Source organism: Vombatus ursinus, unplaced genomic scaffold, assembly GCF_900497805.2.
Source record: "Vombatus ursinus unplaced genomic scaffold, bare-nosed wombat genome assembly UNPS02009062.1, whole genome shotgun sequence".
Taxonomy (NCBI): Eukaryota; Metazoa; Chordata; class Mammalia; order Diprotodontia; family Vombatidae; genus Vombatus; species Vombatus ursinus.
In genome coordinates, this window is record NW_020948840.1 from 18,060,243 (window position 1) to 18,076,685 (window position 16,443).

The following is a 16,443-nucleotide window of genomic DNA, read 5'->3' on the forward strand; positions in this document are numbered from 1 at the left end:
TAAATTTAGAACTTGAAGGGACTCTATCAATCACCTAACCCCAACCCCATCATTTTATAGATCAGGGTGGGCCAAAAAGAGATCAAGTAATTTGCCCAGTCACAAGGTAGGAAGCAGGAGAGCTGAGATTCAAACCAGATTCTCTGATGCTAAATCCAGAGATCTTTGTACCATGTAATGCCGCCATCTAGCCTTCACTTGAAGACCTTTCATTTCATTAACACCATTAAAATGTTCTAGGTGATAGACTACAATCAGAAATTAGTTATCTTAATCCATAAAAATCCATAAAATCCATAAAAATGTTGTATCACATTTTTTGTTTTGTTTTGTTTTTTACTAAATGAGCCTAAATTTTGACTACCGTGGCTCACTTTGAAATGCTGGATACTTTAGGAAATTCATGGGCCAGTGCTCTATTCACTGTGCCACCTAGCTGCCCCTATTATTTATTTTCTTAAAAAATTTTTATCTAAGTTTAAGTAATATTCTTTTACTGCTTAAGTAATATCCTTTTACTGAATCTTGCTCCAGGAAGTTTTCCTTTATTTTGTTCTTATTTATCTTCCTCTCTTGTCTATTCTGAATTCCTTTCTTGTCTATTCTGAATGCTATTCTTCTATTAGTCCCTTACCCTCTTAATTTTTCCTTCTTTGCTCTATTTGGGTGTCTCCTGAAGGAAGAGTTTCTAGAACACCAAAATTGAACTCCTTTTTCTTTCCCAATTGTATATTATTGTATTTGTAGATCTTACTCTGTCTTCCCCTTCTTTCCTTGTCTCTCCGTTGAGATATCAATTAATGATGTTGGAAATAGGGAAATAGTGTCATATGTTGGTACTCACTCTAAGTCCTGAGTCAGGGACCCAATCTGAAGCCCTTCCTTTACCATGATCACTCATCATTACTAAGGCTAAATTATCTGATTCTCTAATTTTATGTCCTCCCCTTTTACCCTGCTTGCTAGCTGACCTCAGGATCCCATATATCCCCTCATCTAGGATGGGATACAGTTCTGGGAGGCATAACCCTTTCTCAGAGAATATTGCTTCCTAACACACATGTTCTCCTGGAACAAAATCCATCTTAAGTTCCTCTGGATCTTACCACAGAGATACAATTATTCTGCCCAGCTTTGGAATGTTCTTGAGTAACATTCTTTCCTATCCCCTTCCAGGATAAAACTCCTTCCCCCTCCTAAATCTCAATTCCGTATGCCATTACTTTCATCCTCTTTTTCCAAAACCCCAAGTCTTGTTTGTATTGGGAAAACAGCTGTCCCTTCTCTGTTCATCTATGGACTTGGCAAGAGGTGAACTTCCAATTCCTGCTTGTCTCTTACCTCTCCCTTTTGCCTGTTCCTGAAACTTTCCACTGTAATTTTTTTTTTTACCCCTCCCACAAAATATATTGATTCATCTATAGGGGATGATAAAATTTAGCCCACGGAGTGCTAATTCATTCCTTCCTCCTTCCCTTTTCCTGATTCACTTTAAATTTTAGCCTCTCTAATTTTGAAAATCCTTTTTTTCTCTTTCTTTTGCTAATTAGTTCAATTTTTCTTTTAAAAAGAAAAAAAATCTATGGCCTTGAGAACTGATTTTCTTGATCATTTTACTTCCTTGTGTTTCTCTTATTTGGATTATTTGCTAGTCAAATATTCTAAAAAAAAAAATATTTTGCTCACCTCCGATTTTAAAAATCTTTTCTTGTCCAAGTACTAAGATGGTGGAAATTGCCTTAACTCTCCCATACTCACCTCCAAACAAGAATTAAATAGTGCCCCAAAATGAATCCTGGAACAGCAGAACGAGCAAAATGATGGGGTAAAACAAGAAACGTCAAAGGTCAGCAAGCAAGGTCTGTCTCACTCTGGTGTAAGATAGAAAGTGTCCCAGCAAGCCCTGCCTCAGGAAACTAGTGGGAGGTCCCAAACCCCAGTGTGGCAAAGCAAGCAAAGGACAACACTAGGACCCACCCTCCACTCCCTACCTTGTACCTCAGCATAGCTAGGGGAAGGGGCAGACACCAGCTCCAGAACCACACTGTGCTTCAGCATAGCCCGAGGCAGACAGTTAGATTCACAGGTGCCTGGGCCTGAACCACCCACCTAACCCAGCATAGCCAGGCACCAATTCTGGGACCTGCTAAGCACTTCAGTGTAGCCCCTAGAAAGCAGGAAGATGCCAATGCAGGGACCCCCCCCCCACCATGGACCATAGCCATCAGATGCCAGTGCTGGGTCCTGCCACTTGCAATGGCAACCCAAGGCAAACAGAAGCCAATGCAGTGACGACTCTCCACAGACCTCAGCACATATGCAGCACCACTACAGGGACCCTGACTCGGCACCAGAAGTTGCCAGACCCCCTACGGCCTCCAACAGCACCAGCCACCTCACACCCCGTACCCTCAGGCACCAGACCTGAGGGTCCACCATGGTCTCAGGGCCACACCAGTAAAGTGCCAGGTAAACAGCCAGGGCCTGCAACCCCTGGCACAAGAAGCCTGAGATAGTGCCTCTTCCACCTCAAAAACAGAGTTCAAATTTAAAAGTAAGGGAAAAGGCTGGAAAAGATAAGCAAGAAACGGGGCAGCTAGGTGGCACAGTGGATAGAGTACCCGCCTTGGAGTCAGGAGGACCTGAGTTCAAATCAGGTCTCTGGCACTGGACACTAGCTGTGTGACCCTGGGCAAGTCACTTAACTCCATTGCCTAGTCAAAAAAAAAAAAAGAATATCTAGGAGAAGCTAGGTGATGCAGTGGATAGAGCTCTGGCCTTGGAATCAGGACGACCTGAGTTCAAATCCAGCCTCAGACATTTGACACTTAACTAGCTGTGTGACCCTGGGCACTTAACCCCATTGCCCAGCCAAAAAAAAAAAAAAAAGAAGAAATAAAGAAAGAAATAGATAGAGCAGGGAGATTTTAGAAAAATATGAAGACTTGTACAAACTGATGCAAAGTGAAATGAGCAGAAGGAAAACATTGTACACAGTAACAGCAACATTGTGTGATGATCAACTATAAATGACTTAGCTCTTCTTAACAACTTAATGATCCAAGACAATTACAAAGGATTCATGATGGAAAATGCAATCCACCTCCAGAGAAAGAACTGATGAATTCTGAATGCAAATCAAAACATATCTTTTTCACTTACTTTATTTTCATGATTTTTTCCTTTTGGTCTATTTCTTCTTTCACAATTGTGACTAATATGGATATGTTTTAGATGAGTGCACGTGGATAACCTATATCAAATTGCTTATTTTAGAAAGAGTGGACAGGACAGAAAAATTTGGAACTCAAAATCTTGCAAAAATTGATACTAAAAATTGTCTTTACATATAATTGGGAAAAAATAAAATAACTATTAAATATATATCTTAGAAGGAAAGGAACAATGAATACTGACTCTTTGGAGCTATGTCCTAGATATGACAATCTTCCTGAAGAAGGTGAAGTTTATCCTATCTGAGGAGGAAGCAGTTTATTGAATTCCAATAAATGCTGATATGGAACCGCCAGTACATTTAAACTAATAATCATCTAGGGATCATTAGTCCACAAGTAGATTTAAAACAAATGGAATGGTAGAAACCAAAGATCAGTCTCCATTAATAAGTTCACGTTAGGCTCTGATGGAGTGCCCCAGGGATGTGAGATTGCCCCTTTGCTTAGAGGCTTGGATAAAGGCATGGACTACATCCTTATAAAATGTGCAGTTCACAGGAAGCTAGAAGGAATAGCTAATATTGGATGACAGGAAACAAAGGGAGAGAAATAAACAGGTTTCACCCATATTTGTTCAAAAAATAAATTTCATACGTACAGGATAGGGGATTGGCTTGAGAAAGTCAGCATGAATTTATAAAGCACCTATCATGTGTTAGCACATGGTCTGATCATGCCATTTCCCCTATTTACAATAAACTCTAGTGGTTTCCTATCATCTCCAGGAGCAAATACAAAATGCTGCATTCAAAGTCCTTTATAACCTAGCCCCTCCTACTTTTCCAGTCTTTTTACACTTTAATGCCCAACATGATCCAGTGACACCATCCTCTTGGTAGTCTCACAAGACACTCCAATCTCTCAGTTCCAAGCATTCTCTCTGGCTGTCCCCGTTCTTATATTATTCTCCCACCTTCGGGTTACTGACCTCCCTGGCTTCCTTTAAGTACCAATTAAAACCCCACCCAAAAAAAAAATCAAACTGGGAGGGAAAGACCCTCAGGGCTTCTGGCCACTTTCTTGGCTCACTTATGAAACAGTCTAAATTACTGAATGGGCTTTGCCTCAGTCAAAGTGAGAACTCAGAAAGACCTTAGCTTAAAAAGGCCAATGTGTCCCATTATATCCTTGGTGGTCTCCAGGTGTCTTGCTCTATGTCTGCCCAAGGGACCTAGATGGTTCTGGAGGAGAAAGTGAGGCTGGTGACTTTGCACAGCCCTCCCTCACATAAAACCAATTCACTTGCAAGTTATGGCCTCATCTTCATGATGTCAAGGTCCTCTTCGAGAACGAAGGACAAACCACAACCTGTGAGTAGTCCGAGCTGCCACACTTGGGACCCAACAGGCCAGTTTCTGTTGGCCAACTTCCCTCTCCCTCTCCCTCCCCTTCTCTCCTTCTCCCTCCCTTCCACTTACCTGAGGGTGTTCTGCTCAAAGGAAAGTAACTTTTGAAGGCTGAATCCTACCTAGATATCTTGAGGTTTACTGGCTAGATTTCTTTCTTAAAGACCATGCCTTAAACCCAAATTCACTCTGGCTGTCCTTGATTGGCCAACAACTGACCCCATCCCTAGCACCACTTAATGGTTATTGTTTGGACCCTGAGTGAATGTAAATAGTAATTGTTTCTCTTTTGACTAGAAACCCTGAGGGTCTTCCCCTCCCAGTTTGATTTTTTTTTTTCTTAAAGAGGTCATCTCTTGGCTCACTTCTGAAACAGCCTAAATTACTGAATGGGCTTTGCCTCAGTCAAAATGAGAACTTGGAAAGACCTTAGCCTTAAAAAGGCCAAGATCTCTCATCGCCTCCTGGATGGTCTTCAGTTGTCCTGATCTGTATCTGGCCACTGGATCCAGATGGCTCTGGAGAAGAAAGTGAGGCTGATGTCAAGGTCTTCTTCAAGAATGAAGGACAAATCACAATCACAACCACAAAATCCCACCTTCTACAGGAAGCCTTCTCTAGCCCCTCTTAATTCCAGTGCATTCCTTTTTGCCAATTACTTCCTGTTTGTCCTGTATAGATTTTGTTTCATATGTATTTGTTTGTGTGTCTCTTCTGTTAGATTATAAGCTTCTTGAGGGCAGGGACTATTGCCTCTTTTTATACCTCAGCACTTAGCATAGTGCCTGACACTTAAGTACTTAATAAATGTTTACTGAAACAAAAAAGAAACAGCACTTTCATTCAAGGAGTTTGCACTTGTGAAAAATGATTATTAATAACCAATATCTTGGAGATTCAGAGCTTCCCCCAGCCTCCTTCTTCCAAAGTCCTGATTTTAAATTTTCAGTTTTTTTCTTCAGAAGGACAATCTTGATAATGAGATTGCTTTGACCCTTCTCATCTGGGTCAGCTCCCACCCAAATATGCAAGGAATTTAATCTAAACTAGGAAAGCCCATGGGGTTCAACTCAAACTTGGGTGGAGACAGATTCTTTTGTCTAGATCACAGGTGGGGAACCGGCCACCTTAAGGCCCTCTACATCCTTAAGTTTGACCTTTTGACTAAATCCAAGGATTCAAGGATCCAAGGATTCAGATTCAATGCAGATCAAAGGATTTGTGTCAACTTTACCTCTCTGGGGCTCAGTTTTCTCATCTTTAAAATGAGGTTGAACTAGATAACCTCTAAGACTGCCTAAATTTTGTGGGGAGAGCAAAATAAACTTATGAGGATAGATTTCTCACAGATGACCTAGTAGGGTTGCCACTTAGCTGGTATCTGACCAGTTTGGCCAACATTTTAGTTGCAAAAGTCAGTTGCTTTATAGTGATGTGTCCCATTATGACTGGGTCCCCTCTTAATTCCAAATTCAGTTTTGGTTACCCTATCTTTCAAATGGGAGGCACAGTGGACAGAAATCTAGACTTGGGAGTCCAGAAGACCTTCAAGAGTGAAGGTAGGGGATGGGCGTATCAAATAAATCCCAAGTATGGTGCCAGGGAAAGAGTACTAAGTCAGAGTATCTGGGTTCAAATTTGGGCCCCTCTGCCTTCCACCAACGTGACAGTGGGCAAATAAGTTCCCTTTTCTGAGCCCCAGATTATTCATCTATGAAATGACTGGTGTTATGTTAGATAACCAATGATCAACGGACAAACCGCTCAACCTCTGTGAACCTCAGGCAACTTTCTAAAAGCACAAATTATAAACAGGTTATAGTCTGGGTAAGTGGAATCAGTCCCCACCACAAATAAATCACAGGTCCATTTTTTATTGACCTTTCAATTATCATGTAAGAACTCCTCTCTCTGCAAAGAGCAACCATAGAAGAAACAACTCACCGTTTGTTTTTACCAAGAATCCACAAGGTGGCGCTTGACTAAGCCTAAATACAGAGCTAATTTATAATGGTAAGGAATTTAAAAGTATGGATTTAGTTCAATTCAGTTCAACCAACATTTATTAAATGCCTAATGGGTGAAGAATTCTGTGTTAATATAACCTTAATGTTGAGAAAATGAAGCTATGGTTTTCTTCTGGTTAGACTCTGTACCAACCATTCAGGTTTAAACAGTTAAAGAAGTATCCAACATGATTGGGTCAGAAAAAGAGGCAATCAATACTTGTTAATGTGTTTGAGCTCTTGTATGTGTGGGTGTGGGGTGGAGATAAAAAGAATTTAGCAAGATATTAATGTATGTTTGAATACATCAACGACATAATTTTTTTTAATCACCATTGGTACTTTTGTTTTCATGTATTTTCCTTTGCACTTTGGTATGATTAATCTTGTATCATTTTAATCTTTAATGATCCTTTAAATGTCTGACTTCCCCATATCAATAGCCACTGCAATACTTCTAATATTTATTAAGTGTGCTCATTAAGAGTTACAACTTTTGCATATTTCCTTAGTGAAAAATATATGCTTAAAAACCACAGAATTAAAAGGGCAATGAAATATGTGTATGGCATAAAATTTAGCACTGAACCAATAAGAGAACTAACTAGAGGTAGGGAAAATCAGCTTAATTTGGTTTCATCTTGTCAAAGTTAAATGTTTGGAGTCAACCTAGTGTCAGTTGAAGCATACATGCATGACTATCGCTGTCACAGAATGAAAGCATATCAACATTATTGCTCATCCTAAGTAGTTTACACACTACTGTAGCAGAAAAGAAATCAATAAATGCTTGTTGAGGAATGATCCAGAATTTTCTCTTCTTGGTCCTTTCATCTTTGGCCAGTTTCCCAACGTAGATGGCTCCCTCAAGGGCCACATGGTTTCCTGGAGAGAAATGAAGATGATCTGCAGGGAATTAAGTTTATATCTATGTGTAGCCCCTATCCTTTCTCTCTAGCATCCTTCCCACAGCTAGTAAGTTTAGAAGAAGTATTTGAACCCAGATCTAAGGTAAACCCCAAGAGTGTACCACGGGTATATGAACTGACGGTGAATCAGTTAGTTAATATCAATATGGTGCCAATAAAATAATAAACACCCAGGACACGCGAAGAATTACATACTTTATGAGGGAGTTAACCTTGTCAAGGAAATTTCATATCTTGTTAAAGACATAGAATCAATTCCAGAATAAAGCCCTTATCTTTGGCCACAAGCACCCAATACTTGCTTTTCTGGTCCAAGAGAAGACAAATCCTATGATCGTGAACTGGCAATGGCAGGAGGCAGTGCCACAGCAAAGGAGGAATTACTAGACAGTGCTGAGTTCCTATACCAATTCTGGAAGCAGGGAGGAGCCAGACCTGAGGAGCCACAAAAGGTGAGCTCATGATGTGAAAGTGCAAACTCAGACCTTGCCCTTTATTAGTATTTTAAGTTACTTGGATTCAGCAGGTTTGGGGAAGAGGGGCTGACTCTTCAGTGAATTCTAGTGGAAATAGATACAGTAGAATGAGTCCTACAAAAATAAAAGTCTGGATAGGGTCCTGAGAGAGGCAGGGCTCGCTAGAAGGCGGAATGAAAAGTTGTCTTCACTCCACTGAAGAAGTATTAAAGTATAAGACAAAAAGCACTCAATTAGGAGCCTGAAGAACTTGGCTTAGAATGTCATCTCTTAGGCTTATTAACTTTAACCCTGGGCAAGTAAGTCCCTGAGCATCGTCTCTCAGACTCAGATTCCTCCTTAATAAAATGGGAATCATGATAATAGCACCTACTTTACAAGGTTCTAGTGAAGAGTAAATGGCATAATTACATACATAAAGTGTTTTGCAAACCTTAAAGGACTCTAATTGTTAGCCATAATTACCTAGAGCAGCATGACTCAGCAGCATAATGCTGTGGAAAGAATGATGGGCTTGTAGTCTTGGGTTCAAATCTGAGCTCTGTTACTATCATTGTGATCTTAGACAAATCATTTAACCTTTCCGGGCCTAAGTGTCCTCATCTGTGAGAGGAGAAAGTTAGACTAAATCACCTCAAAGGTCTCTTCCAGTTCTAATCCTAGGAATCCTGTGTGTTTTGCTTTTTCTGTTGAGTGAAATAACACCGGTCTTGTATTCAGCGACTTCCTGTTGGCCTGAGTACTTGCTTTGACCTTTTTTTGTAGAGACCTACACATGAAGTACATACTGATATTGCCAGGAGAAACCCATCGATGGTTTCTTTGGCGTAAGCTGGGGGGAGGGAGACAAAGACAGACAGAGAGACAGAGAGACAGACACACAGACACACACTGAGAGAGAGCAAGTGAGGGTCTCGGATGACTCTGAGATTTCAAACCTGGGTGACTTAAAGGATAGTGATATCCTCAACAGAAATAAAGAGGTTAGGAAAAGGAGGGGTTTGAGGAAAAAGGTAATTCATTCTGCTTAGGACATGTTAGGTTTGTGATGCTTATGAGACCCAGATAGAGATGCCTAATAGGCAGCTGGTGATGAAGGGCTGAAACTCAGATGAGGGCTAGACACCTAGCTTTGAGAGTTATCAGCACAGTGATGATAATCAAACCCAAAGAAGCTGGTGAGGTCACCAAGAGAGAAAGGGCACAGAGAAAAAAGAAAAGGGTGCAAGACAGACCACTGACCTAGGAGATGGAAAGAGGATCATAATCAGAAAATGAGACAGATAGGAATGGTCGCATAACTAGGAAGAGAACAAGGTCATGAAAAGCCAGGGATCAGAGAATAGGCTGGACTGTCAAAAGTGGCAAAGAGGGCAAGAAGGATGAGGACTGAGAAAACATCTTTGGAATTAATAACTAAGAGATCAATGACGACCTTGGAGAAAGACTCTTAGAACCCTAGGTGGAGTTCCTGGACCAAGTGTGAGACAGAGCAGAAGGCTATCAAGATCAAGGGTTGGAGCCAAAGAAGGAAACTAGACCATCCTGCCTTCATTTCTCTCCCAGCCCTGTTCCTGACCTTCAGGAATTCAAAATCATGCCTCTGCCTTTGTCTCATCCTACTCTTCCTTTAGTGCTGGAGGCCTCTTCACTATAGAACTTCTACCACCCCAAGGGCTTGTTTACCATGGAATATCTTTCCATAAAACCTCCCTCCTTTTTTTCAATCCCATACCCCTATTCAGCTCCCTTTATGTGTGGTCCTAGCCCTTCATTTTGTTTGCATTTGTATTCCTAGCACTAAGAGCCCAATAAGCAGCTCAATTAATGCTTGTTTCCTTCCTACAGTAAGTGAAGCGATGAATCCAGTTTGCTTTTCATTGATATTGAGTTATGGGGGGGTGGGGAGGGGAGAGAGAGAGAGACAGACAGACAGACAGACAGACAGAGACAGACAGAGAGAGGAGAAGGAGCAAGAGAGAGAAGAGAGGGAAGAAGAGAGAGAGGGAGGGAGGGAGAGAGACAGACAGATACAAACAGAAAGAGACAGACAGAGAGGAGAGAAAGAGAGGCTTTACAGCCTGACCTAGGGACATCCTATAAATTTGGAGGGCTGTATAAATCCGTAGGAGGTGTGGCTCACTAGAAGAACGAGTGCTTGAAGTGCTTTTCTCTTTCTTGGCTTGGACAGGAGTCCACCTACCTGGGGTAGTATTACAAGTCTAAAGGACTGTATAGGGGTTTTTTTTGGAAGTAGTACTTCGCATTCCTCTCCCTTTTTTACCTATTATATTCATTTTGAGTAAGTTATACTCTTTCAGAGCCATATAAGGATAATAAGATCATAGAGATGGAGCAGGAAAGGACCTTAGAGGTCTCATTCAGTCCAATTTCCTCATTTTACAGGGTCGCAAAAAACCACCTAACGCACAAGAACAGAGACTTTACATTCAGGTGAAGAAACTAAAGCCAAGGAACATTAAATAATTTACTCAAGGTCAGAGGGGTAATAAGAGGTAGAACCAGGATTCAAACCCAGGCCTGTAGTTCCAGATTCAAATTCCTTTCTACATTGTGAGGTCAATTTTGCCCTGTTACACCAGAGCTCTGGTCGACCTTTCTTGCTATCTATATTTTGTGAATTTGTATGTAGACATCCCAGGGCATGAGTTTGATCGCTTTTTTCTTGAATTTTGCTTCCTGTGAATAACTGGGCAGATAGGTTACTTATCTTCTCCCTAAGTTGCAGTTTCTCTCTATGGTGTCTAGTTAGAAAAAATACATAGGCAGTATTCTCCACCCATCCCCTTTTTCTTTTCAATTCAATACCTTTATTATATTTGTAAGATTCTAGGCAAATAGATTGTTAACAGCCCTTGTTAAGCATACTGGCTGAGATCCATTCTCCCAAGATCTTCAGCTGTGGTTTGTAAATGAAAATCTCTTTCTCAAATATCATTAAAAAAACAGCAACAACAACACTTGTTCTTTCCCTAACCTGACTTTTTCTCCCAAAGCCCTTTAAAAAAAAAATCAGAAGCAGTGATGAAAACACCACATCTGCACTTAAGAGCACAGCTACACTCTGTAACTCAAATATCTCAGCAAATCATAGGATTTTAGAGTTGAAGGGACCTTCCTGATCTCTCATTCTGAACAAGGAATCCCTACTACCATGCACCTTTCATGTGGTCATCCAGCCTTTGTTTAAAGAGCTCCATTTCAGAGGCAATCTACCACTTCTAGACAATGCTCAGTGTTAGGAAGTTCTCCCGAACATCAAGCCCAGATATGTCTCTTTGAACCTCCGTCTATCCTTCTTTGTTCTCTCACCTTGCACTTGTGAAGCTGATTTTCATCTCCAAGTAGGAAGTAAGCAGAGGAGGAGAATCTCTTGCCCCCCGAAGACCACCTCACAAGTAGACAGGATGTTGCTGATGGTGGTGCATAAATTCCTATCACATTTGCTTAGGAAAGAGACACAAAAGCACTCCTTTAGGAAAAGTTTTGCTGTGCTAAGTTTGGAGCAATATAGGAAAATTCTTCTTGGAAGGTAGACAGTGGCTGCCTCTTGGGGCAAAGTTATCCATTCCCTGGTTCACCAGAAAAAACCAGACTTGACCCAGCCGGTGAACAGAAGTACACTTCTCAGATCCATGCCTTAATTTTTGTTGTTGTTAAGTCATTTTTCAGTTGTGTCCAATTCTCCATGACCTCATTTGGGTTTTTTTGTCAAAGATACTGGAGTGGTTTGCCATTTCCTTCTCCAACTCATTTTATAGATGAGAAACTGAGGCAAACAGAGTTAAGTGACTTACCCAGGGTCACTAGTAAGTGTCTAAGGCCATATTTGAACTCAGGAGGATAAGTCTTCCTGACTCCAGGCCCAGTGCTCTGTCCACTGTGCCACCTAGCTGTTCATGCCTTAATACTTAATACTACATTAGAATTAATCCCTGAGAGACCCATTCAAACACTAACCAGCTATTTGCAGACGTTGTTGTTAAACCCAGTTGTCCTTCCTGGGGCTCTCATCAAGAATGGCAGGTGCAACCCCAACCTGCCCTCACGCTGGCAGGTTCATGTTTCCCAAAGAAGAAACAGCACCAAGGGACTTTGACTCAAATGTTTCTAGGGGTAATACTATTTTGGGGGGTATATTTTTATTTACTAATGTAACTCTAGACCTGTGTGATTTCTGTCTTCATAAAATCAATCACTATGATATCCTTAATTCAAATAAAAGTTATTTATTTAACCATAAAAAAAAAAAAGAATGGCAGGTGCACCCAACAGGCATTTGGGCTTGGACTGGTGCCAGCAACCTTTACATAATTTCCATGACCCTGCATTTAACACAGGATCCATGGGGTTTTCCAGAGATAACTGGAGTGGTTTGCCATTTCCTTCTCCAATTAATTTTACAGATGAGGAATTGAGGCAAAAAGGATGAAGTGACTTGTCAGGGTCACACAGCTAGTAAATGTCAGAAGTCACATTTGAACTCAGGTCTTCTTGACTCTAGGCCCAGCATTCCGTCTGCCGCATCACCAAGTTGTCCACCTAGGTTCAAATCCCAATTTTGGTACTTACTCCCTGTATAACCTTGGGCCTCATTTCACCTCTCTATACCTCATTTTCCTCCTCTGTAAAAAGAGGGGAATGGACTAGATGAACTCTAGGTCTAATTCTAGATGAACTCTAAATCTATGAGTCTATAATCCTATAGTAGAGTAGGAAGAAACAGGACCTGGGTTCAAATCCTACTGCCATCTGCAACCCTGGGCAAATCACTTCTTCCATAAAGGTCTCACTTTCTTCAACTGAAAAATGGAAAGAGGGAGAAAGTTAGGCTATATGATCTCTAAGGTTTCTTTTGATTATAAAATCCTATGATTTTCTGGTCAGGAAGGAATTATACCATCCGCTTCCTTTTCCTATGAATCATCCTCACCAGACCAGAGCCTTCATCTGTCTGAACTGCACTAACTTTGGTCCTAGCTCAAATGCGAGATGACCCACGTGTTCATCCCTCGACCCACATTCAGGGAAAACCATCTGCCACACGAAGGTCTTGCTCCAGAGCCCAGAGGCACCCTCCAACTTCCTGCTAGAGGGGAGCCCAGCTCAGGTGGCCCGAGGTTGCTTACCAGTCAGAGGTCATTGCCCCCAGTGAACGGGATCAAAGTGTCTCAGGAATGGGGCTTTTCTCCCAGGCCAGGGACTGTTCTGGTTGCCATCATCTTCTTGCTCCCTTTTACTCCACAGTCAACTCAGACTCAGCCATGTAGGTGTTTATAGCTTGGCAATGACGCTCTTGTTGTGTTTGCTCCGTCGGCTCACACTCTGCTGTTTACCTTAGATCAAACCATGGCAGGACTGGGTTGGGGAGTGAATGTGGGCCGGGAGAGGCTGATCTGACAGCCCCAGAGTCTTCTGCCAGTGTAACTGTCTTGAGGCCTCTGATTCAGAGCCAGAGGCTCCAAGGCTTGGAACCACAGAGTAAGGCCCTTCTCCATGGTCAGAGGGGCCATTCTTTATGGACTGGTGACTGCTCTGGCTTTGATTTCATTTCAGTGATTCAATTCAATGTAACTCGATAACTGTCTGCTCTGTGCCGAGCACTGGGAAATAGTTCCTGCCTTCAAAGAACCCACTTGGGGGGGCTCGACATGCAAACAAACAAATAAATACAAAGCAATATAAAGTTCAAATGGGAGGGAATACTAATACCCGGAGACCTCTTGTAAGAGGTAAAACCATAGCTATACATTTCAGATCAAAACTTGGTTTGTTTTTTTAAAGGGATTTTTAAACACACTCACACAAATCAGTAGCCTGAGATTTCTAGTAGGATAAATATTCCCTCTATTTGCATATCTTACATTTTTCCATGTCACCATCACTAGTGATTTCCCATTTTATTCTCTTTCCCCATCCCTATTTTGGAGGCAGTGTGGCAGAATGGGAAGAGCAATAGAATTAGAAGCCGAGGACCCAGGTTCTGCCATTGATTATGGTTTCAGTAAAGTGAAGCAAGATTGGAGTCAGCCTAGATATAGTGAGCAGCACTCACTAATCATCATAGCACGGTGGGAACTCCAAATTCTTGGAAATGCAAACACTGCCAGGGAATCTTGAAATTACAGCTGATCACAGACTCAGAAAATGGCCAGCCAGAAGGAACTTTAGACATCATCTCATTCAGGGATTCTTTTTTTTTTTTTTTTGGCTAAGCAATGGGGTCAAGTGACTTGCCCAGGGTCACACAGCTAGTAAGTGTCAGGTGTCTGAGGCTGGATTTGAATTCAGGTCCTCCTGGCTCTAGGGCCAGTGCTCTATCCACTGTGCCACCTAGCTGCCCCTTGGTGTAAAGTTTTTAAAAAAGAAAAAAAACCTACCTTTTTAATGTATTAGTGAGTGGTTTTGCACGCGCCTGCTGCTTGACTAATAAATGTTAGGGAAATAATAATGTATTTTGACGAACATATCAAGCTGCATAATCACAGTCCGTTATGGCAGCTTATATTTTATATAGATTCCCTCTTCCCCCAACTTTCATGTCATCCCACAAGTACCCTTTTAAAGAAGCAGTAAGATGAAGATGAAGTAGAGAAGAAAGGCCACGGATATAATGGAAGAAGCCATTAAGAACTCCTAAAAAAGAATGGACACAGCTGTGTAAAAGTCAAATCCTTCAATTGGTTGGTAGTTAAATTCATTCAAAGAATCAATATCCAAATACTGCAAAGAACATCTTCCACTCCTTCTTAATAAAAACTGGGAAATCCACAGTCCTGCCAAATGAGTGAAAAGTCAACGAGGTTTTGTCTTAAAAATAGCAATCTCCAATGGCGGTTATTTCCCCCTCCCCCTGCAAAGGAACCAGTCTTAGTTCTAGACTGAGGATGGGTCACATGGGATGATTATCACTTGTGATCTCTAGAGAAACTCAATCTGTTTCTTGGTGAGTGTCCTTTTCTTCTGGATATTCAACATCTTACCATTGTTATCTATACCAGAACAGTCATTAGAAGCATTTAAATTATGGTCACTGGGCTTTTTGATTTTCTAAAAGGCAAAATGATTGGAAACCAGTGCCGTAATAGATTATTATAGCAGCCCTGGGGCTGGAGTAAGGAAGACCTACATTCAGATTTGACCTCAGACCCTTACAGGCTATGTGATCTTGGACAAGTCACTTAACTTCTGCCTCAGTTTTGTCATATATAAAATGGAGATAATTTAATGCCTCCCAGGTTTCTTGTGAGGATCAAATGAGCTAATATTTTCCAAAGTGCTTTGCAAACCTTAAAGTATTATATAAATGCTAGCTATTATTATTATCTTATTAGAGATAATAGCATGAAAGACAGGAGTCAAAAACTTCCTTAGAGCAAAACATTAATACTCACTGCTTGGGTTTGAATGAACAGTCCACTGAAGGACTTCTAAGAGCTTTTAAGAATCTTGGATAGAGCTCTTAACTTGGAGTCAGAAGGACCTGAGTTCAAATCCACCCTCAGACACTTGACACTTATTAACTGTGTGACCCTGGGCCAGTCACTTAATCCTGATTGCCTCACCAAAAAAAAAAAAAAAAAAGTCAAAGACTAATTTATACAAACATGAGTATACATAATACTATAATTTAAAAGATGATACAGTAATTATAGCAACTGCTTCATTATGTAATAATAATAACAATAATAGCTAACATTCATAGAGTACTTCCTATGGGCCAGGCACTAAATTAAGGACTTTATAATTCTTACTTCATTGGTCCTCACAACAACCCTGGAAAGTAGATGCTATTAATATTTCCATTTTACAGATGAGGAAACTGAGGTTGTGAGTTGACCAGGGTCACACAGCTAGTGATATATGATGCTGGATTTTAACTCGGGTCTTCCTGACTCTAAGTCTGGTGCTGTATCCACTGGGTCACCTAGCTACCCCCAATAATAAGGAATAAAGTAGAGAAAGAGAATCAAAAAGAGAAACCAGACTTTAAATGTCATTTTTTCAGCTTTAAATATCATTTGAGTGAAAAGGCACCCTCTATTAAAACATTGTGAAGAGGGAGAGTTCAATTTTTGTTTTTTTGGTGACAGGGTTTGGAAATGGACACATTAAAATTTTCTTCGTATATGAAGTTGGTTTCTGTCAGGCAAATTGGATGGTGACAAATTTTTTTTTTATTTCCTTGTTTAAGTCAGTCTCTTCCTTCATTGGCTTTTTCTTTTTTGGGGGAGGGAGAAGGCAATCAGGGTTAAATGACTTACCCAGGGTCACACAGATAGTGTCTGAGGACAGATTTGAACTCAGGAACTTCAGATTTCAGAGCCAGTGCTCTCTTCACTGGGCCACCTAGCTTCCCCATTCAGTGGCTTTTCAAATGTGCTTAGTAAAAGTGATACATCAAGGCCACAAAGGCAAAGACTTGGGTT

General features: G+C 41.0%; 1 long non-coding RNA gene across 1 annotated transcript; it reads right to left on the bottom strand.

The window, feature by feature from the left end:
* Positions 1-6,719: 6,719 nt before the first annotated feature.
* LOC114034753 lies at positions 6,720-13,330 on the bottom strand. The gene is made up of 3 exons (XR_003568133.1): positions 13,144-13,330; positions 11,327-11,460; positions 6,720-7,473 (listed from the first exon to the last, which is right to left on the bottom strand). It is a non-coding gene; the product is annotated as an uncharacterized LOC114034753 (long non-coding RNA).
* Between the last annotated feature and the right edge of the window lie 3,113 nt (positions 13,331-16,443).